Genomic DNA, 15,716 nt, shown 5'->3' with positions numbered 1-15,716 from the left:
GTGCCTTAGTGATCATGTGGAGACCCCACAGAGCAGGACTAGGGGTGTTATCTCCTAGGAGAGCCCCGAATCTAGGTAAAGTACGTCGGTGTTCATGTTTACGCCTTATCCCGCTTCCAGGCACCGACGACGTTCTACTCGCTTCCATCATGATAAGCCATCCATTGGCATATGTCGTACCCAACCCCCGACAGTTTCTGTAGAGAAGTAAGTTGCAGCAATTTCCTTGGTAAGCAAGAAGTTGAGAGGAACAATCTGCTTTAGTTACGACGGATAGCTTTTAGGCTAGGAGTGAAGCTAGTTGTGCACGTTTTGTGCAACTCCATATAGTCGGTTGCATGTGTATGCACTCTTTCTTTGTAACTCCAAGCAATCAGCTTCAAACTTGTAGTGTACGTGAGCTACTCCAGTTGCGTGTGTTTGTAGATTGCACTGCATGTATGTGCTGCAACTTCTTTTGTCTTGCTCCATTCAAGACTTCGGTTATAGCAGCCCACACACATAGCTATTATCTGATCTTCTACTTTGGTTCTGCGGGAGCTAGCTACCCTATAATTTAGCTAAAACTATTCATGCTTGATAACACGTTTGACTGAATACATACACGCACCTGAAATTTCAAATCTTGTGGTTCGATGACTGAGCTTCCTTCCAAGCAACCAAAAATACCACTCCAATCGTCCTGATTCAGTGATGAATTTAACAGTTGGCGAATGGAGCAGAAATCATTGCACCGCCGATCCGCGGCAGCTTGCTCTTCCTCGGCGGCTGTGAGATCGGCTTGAGCCCAGCAAATAAACCCCATCCTGCACTACATCTACTATCATGAGAATGATTCATTAATTTATCAAAAAATAGAAGCTCGATTGATGCATGGTCAGAACCTAAATTCGAAGGCAATTAGAAGGTTAAAAAAGAAAGAGATTGGGAAAGAGACTGGATTGGGTTGGCCGCCCATTATTAAGATCGGTTACAGAGTTTGATGGATATAGGATGACATGAAAAGTAGATATAAAAGGAATAAGGAGAGGCTGGACTGGATCGTCGCTATTTATCACATTGTCAACAACATCATGGGGATTTGGATAATAATGGGACCAATAATCACAATCGGTGGAGCAAGGAAGATGAAATACGTGGCCGTACCTCTCTTCTCAGCACCTAAGTCATCGTAGAATCGATTCAGGCTTCTGGGCGCAACCCCGTCGATGTGAGAAACTCAACCGAATCGATTCAGAGCTTCTGGGCGCAACCCCTTCGATATGAGAACCTCAGCCGCCCGAGAAACCCTAGCGCCAGGACGTGCCTCTGTTTGCAAAACGATTTGGACAAAACGATTGGTTACCCATTAATCGCATGGTATCACCTCGATATATCAATTGAATGAAATATTCTTTATCGAAAAAATGAATATGGTGAAACATTTTCTTCTTTATTTTATAATATGTAAAGGGCAATGGTGGGTAATTTTTTCACTTAAGTCTAATCTAATGGCTATATAATTTTAGTCAATTAAATAAATGGTTGGATGTTTCTAATTATTGTGGTAATTTCTATGCTATTTATCTTTTTTTTTGAGCCCATCAAGCGCTTTTTATATATAAATAGATAAGCTCTGACAAATTTTCTACGTGGTGGTAGAATTTCATAATCTTTGGCGTTTAAGAAGTATTGATACTCTTGCCTTCTTTATGGATTATACTATTTTGGCAGATTGCGGTAATGTTTGCCTTGTTTGCATGTGTTTGCTTGTTTAATGATTCTATTTGAGGATAGGAGTATTAAATATGCAGAGGCCTTTAGTATTCAATGTTGAATAATAGTTTTTATGGTTTGCTACAGTAGAGAATGGTAAGGTTTTTGCATTGGTTTATACTAACTTATCTCACGAGTTCTTGTTGAGTTTTGTGTGGATGAAGTTTTTAAGATTTAGGGAAACCGTGATATAAAAGGAATTAAGGAGACACAAAAGCTCAAGCTTGGGGATGCCCAAGGCACCCGAAGATAATATTTCAACAAGTATCAAGCATATAAATTTGGGGATGCCCCGGTAGGCATCCCACCTTTCTTCTTCAATAATTATTGGTTACTATCGGTTGATCCTAAGTTTTTGCTTCTTCACATGATGTGTGATATTTTTAGAATGTCATTTTATTTTGTTTTTTATTGATGTTTTAATAAATTACTTAGATCTGAAAGTTTTTAAATAAGAGAGAGTCCTAAAATAGCTACCCATTTACATAACTACTCGCTTGATCATCACTTATATCTTTTTGGAGTAGTTTGTCATTTACTCTTGTGCTTCACTTATATCCTATGAGTAAATTGTTGAATAAATTGAATGTAATGAAGTTTAAATAATATGTTCATATCATGTCTAGTGGTAGCTTCACATTGGGTTTAGAAAGTGAAATCTTTTGAGGCTTGACAATCACAATATTGGTCATACAAGCAATTCATGAATGATTACTAGCACGAGGCCGCCTGCCACGCCGAAGTCCCACCCGGATGAAACAACAACCCGCCCCCACGCCGAGATTATGGGACGACCTCCCGGACGCCAACTGGCGGTGCCCGCGGAGGAAAGGGCAACGAGCCGGCTGCCAGCCGCAGTCGGACACGCCTCTCCGTCGAGCGGGACGAAGACGGCCGCCCTCGCGCAGTAGAGCAGCGAGGCGACCTGCCGCCTCCCCCACCTCGTGGAGCAAGATATCCCACTCCGCCTCCTGTCACGCATCCGACACTCGGCGACCGCCTTGGCCGTCGGGAGGGCGTCGGAGAGAATGATGCTCGCCATCAGATCGATCGTCTCAACCGATCCCTGGCGCTCGAAGAAGAAGATGCGATGGGCCCGCCCTGTTTCGGCCCCCGAATCCGAGATGAGCCCTTCCCTAAAGGGTTCACCCTCCCACGAGACACACCCAAGTACACCGGCTCCGTGAAGCCGGAGGACTGGCTGGTCGACTACTCCACGACCGTCAGTATAGCGAACGGCAACAAGCGTGTTGCCGTGAAGTACTTCCTGCTCATGCTTCAGGGCACCGCCCAGACGTGGCTCAACAGCCTGAAGCCCCGCAGCATCAACAGCTGGGTTGATTTCACCGAGGTCTTCATCCGCAACTTCACCAGCACCTACAAGCGGGCTCCCAAGCCCCGACAGCTCTCCTTGTGCGTCCAAGGGCCCACGGAGTCGACTCACGACTACCTCACGTGCTGGACCGAGCTGCGCAATTCCTGCGAAGGCGTGCACGAGGTGCAGGCGATCGAGTACTTCATCGCCGGGTGCCGAGAGGGCACCCTCCTCCAGCACCGACTCCTCTGCGATGAGCCCGAGACCCTCGATGAGCTTCTGGTCATCGCCGACAAGCATGCCACGGCCGACTCCTCCATGAAGGCGGAAATCATGGTTGATGCGTCTGGCAAGGTGGCCCCTCACGCACCTCGGACTCCGGCTAGTGACACCAGTCGGTGGCAGCAACCAGGAGATCACAAGCGGAAGGCCACCCAGACGGCTTTCACCAGTCGGCAGGTGGCGACGGTCGAGGATCAGCAGCCAGAAGGGCAGCCGGCCCCCAAGCGGCAGAAGGGCGGCTAGACCAATTGGTTGCCTGCTTTCTCTTACGAGCAAACCTTGGATGCACCCTGCAAGTTCCATAGTGGCACGAAGCCCTCCAACCACACCACTCAGAAGTGTCACTGGCTCACCAGAATCGCCAAGGGAGATGGACTCCTGCCTCCTCCGCATGCCGGCCCGCCGCCTCCTCAGCCCCAGCAGCCGGCGGCCCGACCAGTTGGCGCCATACAAGACAAATACCCGGAGGAGCACGGAGCCTACGTTGTGTTTACCAGCGTGGCTGATGACAGACGCAGCAGACGGCAACAGCAGCAAGAAGTGTAAGCAGTGGCCTCCAGCACTCCAAAGTTCATGCATTGGTCCGAGAAGCCTATCAGTTGGAGCAGGGCCGACCACCCGGAAGTGATGCCTTCCCCTGGTTCGTATGCCCTGGTCTTGGAAGCAACCCTTGCAACGGAGAGGCGGGCCGCCCATTTCTCCAGAATCCTGATAGATGGCGGCAGCAGCATCAATATCCTGTACCATGACACAATGGAGAAATTGGGAATCAAGTAGAAGCAGCTTACCCCCAGCCGGACTATTTTCCATGGCATAGTCCCTGGCCTTTCCTGCTCACCAATCGGCAAGACCCAGATTGATGTCCACTTCGGAGACAAGAATCACTTCCGCTAAGAGTTAGTTTGGTTTGAAGTGGTGGACCTTGAGAGCCCCTACCATGCCCTGCTTGGCCGGCCTGCTCTTGCCAAGTTCATGGCGGTCCCCCACTATGCCTACCTCAAGATGAAGATGCCAAGTACCAAGGGAATGTTGACAGTAGTCGGAGACTACAAGAGATCGATCGCCTGCGCTGCAGATAGCAGCAGGCTGGCCGAGTCCCTCGTGATCACTGCCGAGAAGCGGCTCCTTGAACGGATGGTGGCGTTCGCAGGCAAGAAGCGGGAAATGTCACCCATCCCCCAGGAGTCGGAGGCTGAGGGCTCGTTCAAGCCGGCCAAGGAATCGAAGAAAATACCCTTGGACCCGGAGCACCCGGAGAGGCATGCTGTCGTAGGCATAGGCCTTGACAGCAAATAGGAAAGCGAGCTCGTCGATTTCCTCCGTGAGAATCGAGATATCTTTGCATGGTCTCCCAAAGACATGCCGGGTGTTCCGACGGATTTCGCCGAGCACAAGCTACATGTCCGACCTGACGTCAAGCCGGTCAGGCAGCCCTTGCGCCGCCTGTCAGAAGAGAAGAGAAGAGTTGTCGGAGAAGAGATAGCCCGGCTCCTAGCAACCAGATTCATTATGGAAGTATTCTTTCCAAAGTGGCTGGCCAACCCAGTCTTAGTGTTGAAAAAGAACAAGCAGTGGCGCATGTGCATTGACTACACAAGCCTCAACAAAGCCTGCCCTAAAGATCCCTTTGCTCTGCCAAGGATTGATCAAGTAATAGACTCCACAGCCGGGTGCGAGCTGTTGAGCTTCTTGGATGCATACTCTGGGTATCACCAGATAAAGCTGAACCCGGCCGATAAACTGAAGACCGCCTTCATCACGCCATTTGGAGCCTTCTGCTACCTGACCATGACGTTCGGCTCGAGAAACGCCGGCGCCATGATCCAGCGTTGCATGCAGAAGTGCCTCCTCAAGCAACTCGGCAGAAATGCCCATGTATATGTGGATGATGTGGTGGTGAAGACAGAGAAGCGTGGCACGCTGCTGGAGGACCTCAAGGAGACCTTTGAGAACCTACGCTAATTCCAGATCAAGCTCAACCCGGAGAAATGTGTCTTTGGAATACCAGCCGGCCAGCTCCTCGGTTTCCTGGTCTCAGAGCGCGGCATAGAATGCAATCCCGTGAAGATCAAAGCAATTGAGACGATGAAAGTGCCCACCCGACTGCTGCACGTGCAGAAATTCACCGGCTGTTTGGCGTCAGTCAGTCGTTTCATCAGTCGGCTGGGCGAGAAGGCCCTTCCCTGTACCAACTCATGAAGAAGACCGCCTTTTTCGAGTGGAACGACAAGGCGGACAAAGCATTTCTCCAAATCAAGAAGATGTTGGCAACCCCGCCTATCCTGGCGGCTCCGACTGAGAAGGAGCCCATGCTCCTCTACATTGCAGCCACCAGTCGGGTTGTCAGCATAGTCATAGTGCTAGAGCGCAAGGAGAAGGACAAAGCATTGCCGGTCCAGAGACATGTGTATTACTTGAGCGAAGTATTGTCCGCCTCCAAGCAAAACTACCCCCACTACCAGAAGATGTGTTACGGCGTGCACTTCGCTGCCAAGAAGCTGAAGCCCTACTTCCAAGAGCACCCAGTAATTGTTCTTTGCACAGCTCCACTCGCTGAGATCATTGGGAGCCGAGACGCCTCTGGCCAAGTGGCCAAATGGGACATTGATCTGGCCCCTTACGCCATCTACTACCAGCCTCGCACCGCCATCAAATCACAAGTGTTGGCCGACTTCCTCGTCGATTGGGCCGAGACCCAATATTTGCCGCCTGCACCAGACTCCACTCATTGGCGGATGCATTTCGATGGCTCGAAGATGCACACCGGCCTGGGAGCCGGCGTCGTCCTCACCTCTCCCAAAGGCGACAAGCTCAAATACGTGCTGCAAGTCCACTTCGCCGCCTCCAACAACGTAGCAGAATATGAGGCACTCATACACGGGCTCCGGCTTGCCAAGGAACTCGGCATCCGCCGGATCCTGTGCTATGGCGACTCCGACTTGGTGGTCCATCAGTCGTCAGGCGACTGGGATGCCAAGGACGCAAACATGGCGAGCTACCGCTTCCTCGTGCAGCAACTCAGTGGATACTTTGATGGGTGCGAGTTCCTTCACGTACCAAGAAATGACAACGAGCAAGCAGATGCTCTGGCACGGATTGGCTCCACCCGACAAGCAATACCAGCCGGCGTCGCCCTACCCCACCTTCTGAAACCATCTATCAAGCCGTCTCCTGATTCAGACTCCATCTTTTTACCAGCCCTTCCCGAAGCAGTCAGATCCGACTTGAGGGCCCCGGAGGCTGGCACAGGGACCTCGACAGCCGGCCCGAGGACTTCAGCAGTCGGCCCGGGGACTTCTCCAACATAGCAGGCGGAAGCAGCCGCCAGCCCATCGCCTCCCCTCCCGGCCGCCCTCATTCAAGTTGCAGTAGTCACAGTCGAAGAAATTGCGGCGCCCTCATGGGCCCAGCCAATCCTCAAGTTCTTGGTGAATAAAGAGCTGCCAATCGATGAAGTCTCAGCCCGACAGGTGCAGAGGCGAGCTGCAGCCTACACCATAGTCAACAGAGAGCTGGTGCGACGAAGCGTAACAGGGGTTTATCAGCGGTGTGTGGAGTCGGACCAAGGCCAAGCAATACTCAAAGATATCCATCAGGGCGAATGTGGCCACCACGCAGCCTCAAGAGCCCTGGTGGCCAAAGCTTTCCGCCACGGGTTCTTCTGGCCCACTGCCCTGGAAGAGGCCAAGGAGCTAGTTCAGAAGTGTCAGGGGTGCCAGAGGTTCCGCTCCAAGCCACACCTGCCGGCTTCTGCACTCAAGACCATTCCCATAGCCTGGCCCTTTGCCGTGTGGGGATTGGATATGGTGGGACCATTCAAGACGGCCCGCGGTGGCTTGACTCACTTGCTGGTTGCGGTGGACAAATTTACCAAGTGGATAGAGGCAAAACCTATCAAGAAGCTGAATGGGCCGACTGCCGTGACCTTCATCGCCGACATCACCACGCGGTATGGCATCCCGCACAGTATCATCACCGACAACGGCACCAACTTCGCCAAGGGAGCCCTAGCCCGTTTTTGTGCAACACAGGGCATCCGCCTGGACTTAGCGTCTGTTGCCCACCCCCAATCAAACGGGCAGGTGGAACGCGCAAACGGCCTCATTTTGTCAGGCCTCAAGCCCCGACTGGTCGAGCCTTTGGAGCGTTCGGCCGGCTGCTAACTCGACGAGCTGTCGACCGTCCTTTGGAGCTTGCGCACAACTCCAAACAAATCAACAGGCTTCACGCCTTTCTTCCCCGTCTATGGTTCCAAAGCCGTCATCCCGACGGACATCGAATTCGACTCCCCAAGGGTCACCATGTACACCAAGGCGGACGCCAAGGAGGCACGAGAAGACGGCATCGACTTGCTGGAAGAGGGCCGGCTGTTGGCACTCAGTAGGTCGGCCATCTACCAGCAGAGTCTGCGCCGATACTACAACCGCAAGGTGAAGCCAAGGTCCTTCCTGGAGGGAGACCTTGTGCTCCGGCTGATCCAGCGAACAGCCGGACAGCAGAAGCTCTCGAGACCTTGGGAAGGCCCTTTTATCATCCGTAAGGTGTTGGGCAATGATGCCTACTATCTGATCGATGCCCAGAAGCCCAGAGCGCGCAAGAGAGATGATTCAGGCAAAGAAACAGAGAGGCCGTGGAACACAAACCTCCTCCGAAGGTTTTACAGTTGAAAGCAGTATGTATCACGCTACCTTTTGTACTATGTATAAAGACTCCGGGTCCCCCGAGAAGAGCTCTGGGACTGGCCTCTTTTATCTATATGATAAGCATCCTGCCTATGAGAATGTAAAATCCTTTTTCCCCCGCCTGGCACCGGGTTCGACCAGTCGGCCCGGAGCCTCGCCGCCTTCTACAATATGCCGCCCCCTACAGCCGGACAAGTAGTGTGCCGGCACCAAAGCTTCCTTTGTCAGAAGCCACAGCTTGCAGAGCGACTGCATGGCGGGCAAAGGACGCAAAGAGGTGCCCCACACGAAAAAAACGACTAAGGAGAGAAGCACATATAGTAGCACGCGGCACCGCGCCTAGCCGTCTGGCTGCTTGGCGGCCAGACGGCCGGCCTCCACCTTACTACCCGAAGCTCCGAATGGTTAAAACCTAGCCCCCCTCACAAACGGCTAGAACGCTCAAACCAGCCACGGTCCGCGGAGCGGCCGCCTGGCCGGTGAAAGCAAAGCCAAAGGGTCGGCGGCAAAGGAAAAAACCAAGGAGAAAAAGGAAAGAAGAGTGGAGGTCGGCACAACAAGCATAAGCAACGATAAAATATTTTTACATGGATAAAGGCCTCTGGCCAGCATTCAAACAGAGTTTGATATACACCCTGAGGGTGGAATTGTGCGAATTTAACCAAAGTGTTCAAAGTAGCAAGCAGAAAACGGATAAAATCCTAAGGCACGGCAGAGGACTCCGGCTGGGCGGTGCTGGTTGGCACGGCAGAGAGCTCCGGCTGGCCGGTGCCGGATGGTGTGGCCAAGGGCTCCGACTGAACGTAGGAGTCGGCCGCGCCACCTGGCGCGGCAGGCAGCTCTGTCTGAGCAAAGGGATCGCCGGCAGCATGCGGAGCGTTGGAGTGCTGGAGGACGGAGTCGCTAGCAACCGTCGGAGGAACGGGCGGCAGGTCTGCCCCCACTTGAACGCCTCCAGTAGCGGGCGGCACCTCGGTGCGTGGCTTGTTGCTTGAGGCCCGGTCAGGTTGGGGCTGTCCGTCCGCCCCGACCTCCGGCATGTCGACGTTGCTCTCGCCTTCCTCCTCCTCCTCCTCCTCCTCTTCCTCCTCCCCGTCCTCCCCCTCGTCGCTGGAGTCGATGACTTCAACGGAGTCTTCACTGTCTTCTGGTTTAGCCCAAGCCATTCGTGCGGAGCTTCACCGCCTTCCTCGACCACCTCCACGATGAAGACACTAGTGTCGGTGAAGTCGGCGATCGCCGCTGCCCTGCTGACAAGCTCGGCTTCCACCGCCGCCAGCTCCTCCTGCGCCTCCAGTCGGAACGTGGCTAACTGGGCTAGATCTAGCCCAGGGTACCACGCCTTGACGAATTCCAAGGTCCGGCGCGTTCCTGCCCAGGCTGTTGAGCCCTTCCAGGCCTCCAAGCGGCCGGCCGCCATCTCTAGCCAGTCGGCAGTCCGACTTGGGGTGCATGGGGCCAGCAAGCCTGGCCAGAGGGCGGAGACCGCCTGGGCTCCAATACGCTGTAGGCGACGCAGCAAGCAGTGAGCAGGCTGAAGCCGGGCCTGAATGCTGAGGACCTGTTCACCAAGGGTCCGGGGGGCATCAACGGCGATCTGCGCGCCCTCTGCCCTTCGCTCCTTGCACTGGGCCTCGATCATTTGGGTAGCGGCTACAGAATGGCCCGGGAAGAAGTCTGTCCGGGCAGAAGAAGAAAAAGGCTGAGGCAATAAACAAGGGGTGATAACTCAAAGCAAGAAACTAAGAGAATAGGGCTTACCATCGACCAAGTCTTCAATACGGCTGAAGCAGGCCATCACCTGGGCCTCCTTGTCAGCCCAGGCAGAGCGCTCGAGCTCAAACTCGGCAAGGAGGCTGGTCTCCGCTGTCTCCGCCTTCAGCTGGGCCACCTTGAGGTTTTCCGCCTGTTCGGCAAGTCGGGCGGCCAGGCGGTCCCGCTCCTCCGCCAGCTTGCTGCACTCCGCCTCCTTGCCACACAGGGCGGTCTTGGCTTCGCCCAGCTGCTGCTGCAGATCGGCATTAGCCTCTGAAGAAAGAAAGAAAAGAAGAAGGCGTCAGTCAAGCGGACAAGATAAAGGAAAGAAATAACCGAGGAGATTCGGGCCGACTGCTGAGCAGTCGGCCCGAACCTAGGGGACTACAGCCCGCGGGTGCGCCAGAGCGCCCCCGCGGAAAAGAAGTAGCCAACAAAGAAAAAGAACAACTGAGGAGATTCGGCCCGACTGCTCAGCAGTCGGCCCGAACCTCAGGGACTACAGCCCGCGGGTGCGCCAGCGCGCCCCCGTGAAGAAAGAAGAAAAAGACTGACAAAGGCTTTCGACGAGATGGGCCGTCTGTGCCTCCAGCTCCCGAACCTTGGAGTTATAGGCAGTCGCGCGGAGGTTATGATAATCCTACAGAAGAAACAACAAAACGAAAATCAACAATCGGCAACTACAAGTTAAAGTTCCGACCCGCCTGCTCAGAAGCCGGCCCCGAAATTGGGGACTACACCCAGTGGGTGCGCTTGCATGCCCCCATAAAAAGAAGCAATGAAGAACATTTGGAGAGAAAACCAAAAGACGGCTTACTCGGATGGCGGTGCATGACTCCAAGTAGGCCTCGTTGCAGCGCTTGAGTGCCACTGCCTCCGCTCGAAGCTTGGCCTGTACGTCAGGGGACGCCTCGTTCAGGGCGCCGGTTCCGCCCCCGCGTACACAGCCCGCGGGTGCGCCACTGGTCGCCTCGGTGTCAAGGGCCGACGAGCTCGAGATGCCGATCTCCTGCGGCCGCGGCGCCGAGGCCGCCTTCTCCAGATAGTGGCGAGTGGGAATGCGGACCGTGGGAACCAGGACCGTTGCCATCGCGGTCTCGACCGGTGGCACCAGCGGTGCCACTAGCTGTTCGTCCCGCGGCTCGCTGGCTGGCGGAGGCGGCGGAGGGGGAGGCGGCACGCAGACGTCCGGCATGGCTACGTCACCGCCCCCCGCTCTTGGATCGGGTAGTCACCGCCGGCTCCTCCAACTGTCACCTCGAAATCACGCGAAGGCGGCGCAGTGTTCAGTGGGGCCACAAATAGTGGTTCTCGGCGGCGGGCGGCCTCCGTGAGCCTTTCCCTCTCCGCGGCCTGAGCTTCCGCCTGCGCCAGCGCCCTCATGGCGGATGCAGCGGACATGTCCGCTTGCTTCTTGGCCAGGCGGTCGGCCTCCGCCTCGTCGCGTGCCTCCCGCGCATTCCGCTCTATCGCCTCCCGGAGGTCGGTGGCCGGGTTGATGCGCCGGCTGGTCGAGGAGGTCGCTGCCGACCTAAGGACCGAGCCGGCACCCGACTTCTCAAGGGTCAGCGGGGCCCTGGAATTGAAGGACAAGTAAGAAGATTTTCACGACAGATTGATGAAAAAACAAGGAGTAAGGAAATGATGCTTACGCCTACACCATAACTGGCATCTTCAGTTGCCTTTGATATTGGGTCTCCCTAGCCACGGTCTCTTTCCGCCTGGTCGCCGCGGCCGGATTCTTGGGCTTCTTTGGGGCGCTGCCGAACAAGGTCGAGCCCTGTTTCCGCTTGCGCTTGCCGCCTGGGGCGGGCGGCCCAAAAGAGGGGCCGGGGCCGGTGGTGGCAGAGCTCCGAGTGGGGCGCGGCTCGTCTTCGTCTTTGTCGTCCTCGGGCCAGGCCTCCACGCCGCCGCCTCCCTCGGAGCCGCCTGCTCCGCCACCGCCGTCCGCTCTGCCGCCGCCGCCTATCGTGTCGTCGACCAGGGCGGCCGCCCCCAAGTCGGGGTCGTCCAGGTCACTCTCCGCCCTGTCCGCCTGGAGGTTATCACCCGGCCCCAAGAGGGAAGCCGCCGCCTCGGACATATAAATCTGCAACCAAGAAGGAATCAAGTCTTGAAGAAGCGGCATCATAAAGAAAAACAAAGCAGAAGAAACTTAGAGCAGGAGGCGGGTTATGAAGAGAGTACGGACGCTTCCCGAACCGCCACTCCTTCTCCGACATCTTGAGGTCGGAGATCTCGTTCACCATTCGTGAGACTTCGGCAGGCGACATTCCTTTCGTGCACAGTCGGCATGGGTCGCGGTGTCCGCCCATCCGGAAGATCAGATGGGGGCGGCTCTAGAGCGGGAGGACCCGGCGCTCCATGAAGGCAACAAGAAGGTCGGAGGCCATGAGGCCCTATGACTCTTGGAACACTCGCAGTCGGCCAATGGCAGCCACCGCGTCCCCCGACACCAGCTTCGGTTTGTACTTCCAGGAGACGCGAGCTCTGGTGGGGGGGCCGGCCTCGTAGGCCAGCAGGTTGAGGAAGTGGCAGTAGGGTCCATGTTCTCGACGTAGAAATAGGACTGCTGCCACATCTTCACCGACTGTGCCAGCTTGATGACAGGGAAGGCGTTCCGTTTCGCCGGCCGGCGCACGGCGACGAAGCCCCCGCACTCGGTCGCCGTCTCCTTGGCGGAGGTGCCGAGATTTCCATAGAAGAACGCTCCCCACAGCTCGATGGTGGGGAGGATGCCGAGGTAGCCCTCGCACGCCGTGACGAAGGTGGAGAGCAAGGTCACGGCATTGGGCGTGAGGTGATGGGGATGAAGGTTGTAAAAGTTGAGGAAGGCACGGAAGAAATTGCTCGCAGGGAGGCCAAAGCCCCGCAGGAAATGCGAGCGGAAGACGACATGCTCGCCTTCCTGCGGTGCCGGTGAGATCTTCGTCTCCGGCGGCACCCGTGCCTTGACGAAGGCCGCGCTGGGCATCCGGCGCGTGTCGCAAAGGAAAGCGATGTGATCCTCGATCACAGTCGATCCATCCCAGTCGCCCATGGCTCCGGCTGGCGGCGCGGAGAGGGAAAGACGCGTCGGCGTGGAGCAACGGTGGTGGCGCTATGGCGGCAGCTGTAGCGGAGGCTAAGAGAAGAAGAAGAAGAGTGGGAGGGGGCGCAGGAACTTTGCCGCACCTCTCCCCCCTCCCTACTTATAGCGCCCGGGCTATGTAGCCAAGGGGGCGGGACGTGGGGTCGTGGGATTAACTGCGCCCACGTCCCCACGACTCGCCGTCTCCCGTGCGCATTCACCCCGTCGTGAATAGTCGCGAGGATGGCAACTGCCCCCTCCGGTGCAGTAAATCCGCCCGGATGCCGAGGCGTGGTAGTGGCGGGCCCGGCCCGGAGTCATGTCCCGTCGAGAGCGTGGGATGGCAGGCTTGTCAGGCTGGCGTGCGCCGCGTGGCGCGTCCGCGGCAGGCGGAAGCTTGTGGAAGCTTAACAGGCACGCCACCTGTCTCCCGCCTTGAAGTTCAAAATCGATCACTTAGCCCCGCCTGGGAGAGGCCGGCTCGAGCGGCCGACTGGCCACCAGGCGGTCGACGTTTTCCCCGAGCACGGGGAGGGGGAAGCCGCTGAGACCTCGCGGCCCCTCGACCACGACGCGTCACCGGCTTCAGGGACTACTGGCGGAGTAATGGGCCACGGGTAGGCCCACCCGAGCCCCAAGATTTATCAAGACTTTGGGCCAGCTCCGTCTAGTTGTGCCCCAAGCCGAAACTCCGCCCTCTGGGGCCGGCTGGCTCAGCTGCCGACTGCCAGAGGGCGGATGACCCAAGACTACGATGCTCCGAGTGGCCGGCTCCTGACGGCCGCCTTCCAGAGAAGGCGGCAACGGGCAGGCGGCCACCCCACGGCTACGGGGCGTCCGAGCCCCCATTGAGAGTACAAGGCATGGCATGGCTACAGTAAAGCACGTCGCCTCCCACGCTCGAGACGGGCGTGGCCACAGTGCTCCGTACAGGCGGAGATCTCCGCACGATGGGGCACTATGTCATATCTACCATGACGTAGCCCCGAGCAGGGGAGCCCTGTTCCCCACGACGGCCTGTCGGTACGGCCCGCCAGACGCGGGCCCTATCGGACAGTGACTCTAAGGAACACGGCGGAAGTTCGACAAGGCGGATCGGGGAGGGGCCGGCCTCCAGTAGGCGGCCGTCCCTTGCCCCGAGGCGGGCATGCCATTAAACTAATAAGACCAGGTGTGGCTATAGTGTCCTCCCACCAGGCGGTGGGACTGTAGCCACGCTAAGATGACCGAGCCCCCGTCACTAGGGATATGGCTACAGTGAACAGCCACCAACCAGTTGGCATGGGCCAGCCAGGCGGCGGGCCCCAGCGGTCGGCGGAGAAGCCAGAGGCTGGAGACACTGACAGCCGGGCCTAGCAGCCGGCCAGATTACCATTGTACCCCTGTGGGGTAGGCCTATATAAACCCCCCAGGCCACCCATGCAAAGGGTTCCCACTCCATCTAGAACTAGCCACCCCCTAGAGCAGGAAGAGAGCTAGCCTTGCCTCCTTCTACCTCTAGCACACAGCTCGAGGAGCACCATTGTATCACTTGTGCCTTAGTGATCATGCGAGACCCCACAGATCAGGACTAGGGGTGTTATCTCCTAGGAGAGCCTCGAACCTGGGTAAAGTACGCCGGCGTTCGTGTTTACGCCTTATCCCGCTTCCAGGCACCGGCGACATTCTACTCGCTTCCACCATAATAAGCCATCCATTGGCATATGTCGTACCCAACCCCCGACAGTTTCTGTAGAGAAGTAAGTTGCAGCAATTTCCTTGGTAAGCAAGAAGTTGAGAGGAACAATCTGATGTAGTTACTACGGATAGCTTTTAGGCTAGGAGTGAAGCTAGTTGTGCACGTTTTGTGCAACTCCATATAGTCGGTTGCATGTGTATGCACTCTTTCTTTGTAACTCCAAGCAATCAGCTTCAAACTTGTAGTGTACGTGAGCTACTCCAGTTGCGTGTGTTTGTAGATTGCACTGCATGTATGTGCTGCAACTTCTTTTGTCTTGCTCCATTCAAGACTTCGGTTATAGCAGCCCACACACATAGCTATTATCTGATCTTCTACTTTGGTTCTGCGGGAGCTAGCTACCCTATAATTTAGCTAAAACTATTCATGCTTGATAACACGTTTGACTGAATACATACACGCACCTGAAATTTCAAATCGTGTGGTTCGATGACTGAGCTTCCTTCCAAGCAACCAAAAATACCACTCCAATCGTCCTGATTCAGTGATGAATTTAACAGTTGGCGAATGGAGCAGAAATCATTGCACCGCCGATCCGCGGCAGCTTGCTCTTCCTCGGCGGCTGTGAGATCGGCTTGAGCCCAGCAAATAAACCCCATCCTGCACTACATCTACCATCATGAGAATGATTCATTAATTTATCAAAAAATAGAAGCTCGATTGATGCATGGTCAGAACCTAAATTCGAAGGCAATTAGAAGGTTAAAAAAGAAAGAGATTGGGAAAGAGACTGGATTGGGTTGGCCGCCCATTATTAAGATCGGTTACAGAGTTTGATGGATATAGGATGACATGAAAAGTAGATATAAAAGGAATAAGGAGAGGCTGGACTGGATCATCGCTATTTATCACATTGTCAACAACATCATGGGGATTTGGATAATAATGGGACCAATAATCACAATCGGTGGAGCAAGGAAGATGAAATACGTGGACGTACCTCTCTTCTCAGCACCTAAGTCATCGTAGAATCGATTCAGGCTTCTGGGCGCAACCCCGTCGATGTGAGAAACTCAACCGAATCGATTCAGAGCTTCTGGGCGCAACCCCTTCGATATGAGAACCTCAGCCGCCCGAGAAACCCTAGCGCCAGGACGTGCCTCTGTTTGCAAAACGATT

This window comes from Triticum dicoccoides, chromosome 5B (genome assembly GCF_002162155.2).
Source record: "Triticum dicoccoides isolate Atlit2015 ecotype Zavitan chromosome 5B, WEW_v2.0, whole genome shotgun sequence".
Lineage (NCBI taxonomy): Eukaryota > Viridiplantae > Streptophyta > Magnoliopsida > Poales > Poaceae > Triticum > Triticum dicoccoides.
The sequence above is the reverse complement of the archived record's forward strand: the minus strand, read 5'-3'. Positions refer to the sequence as shown.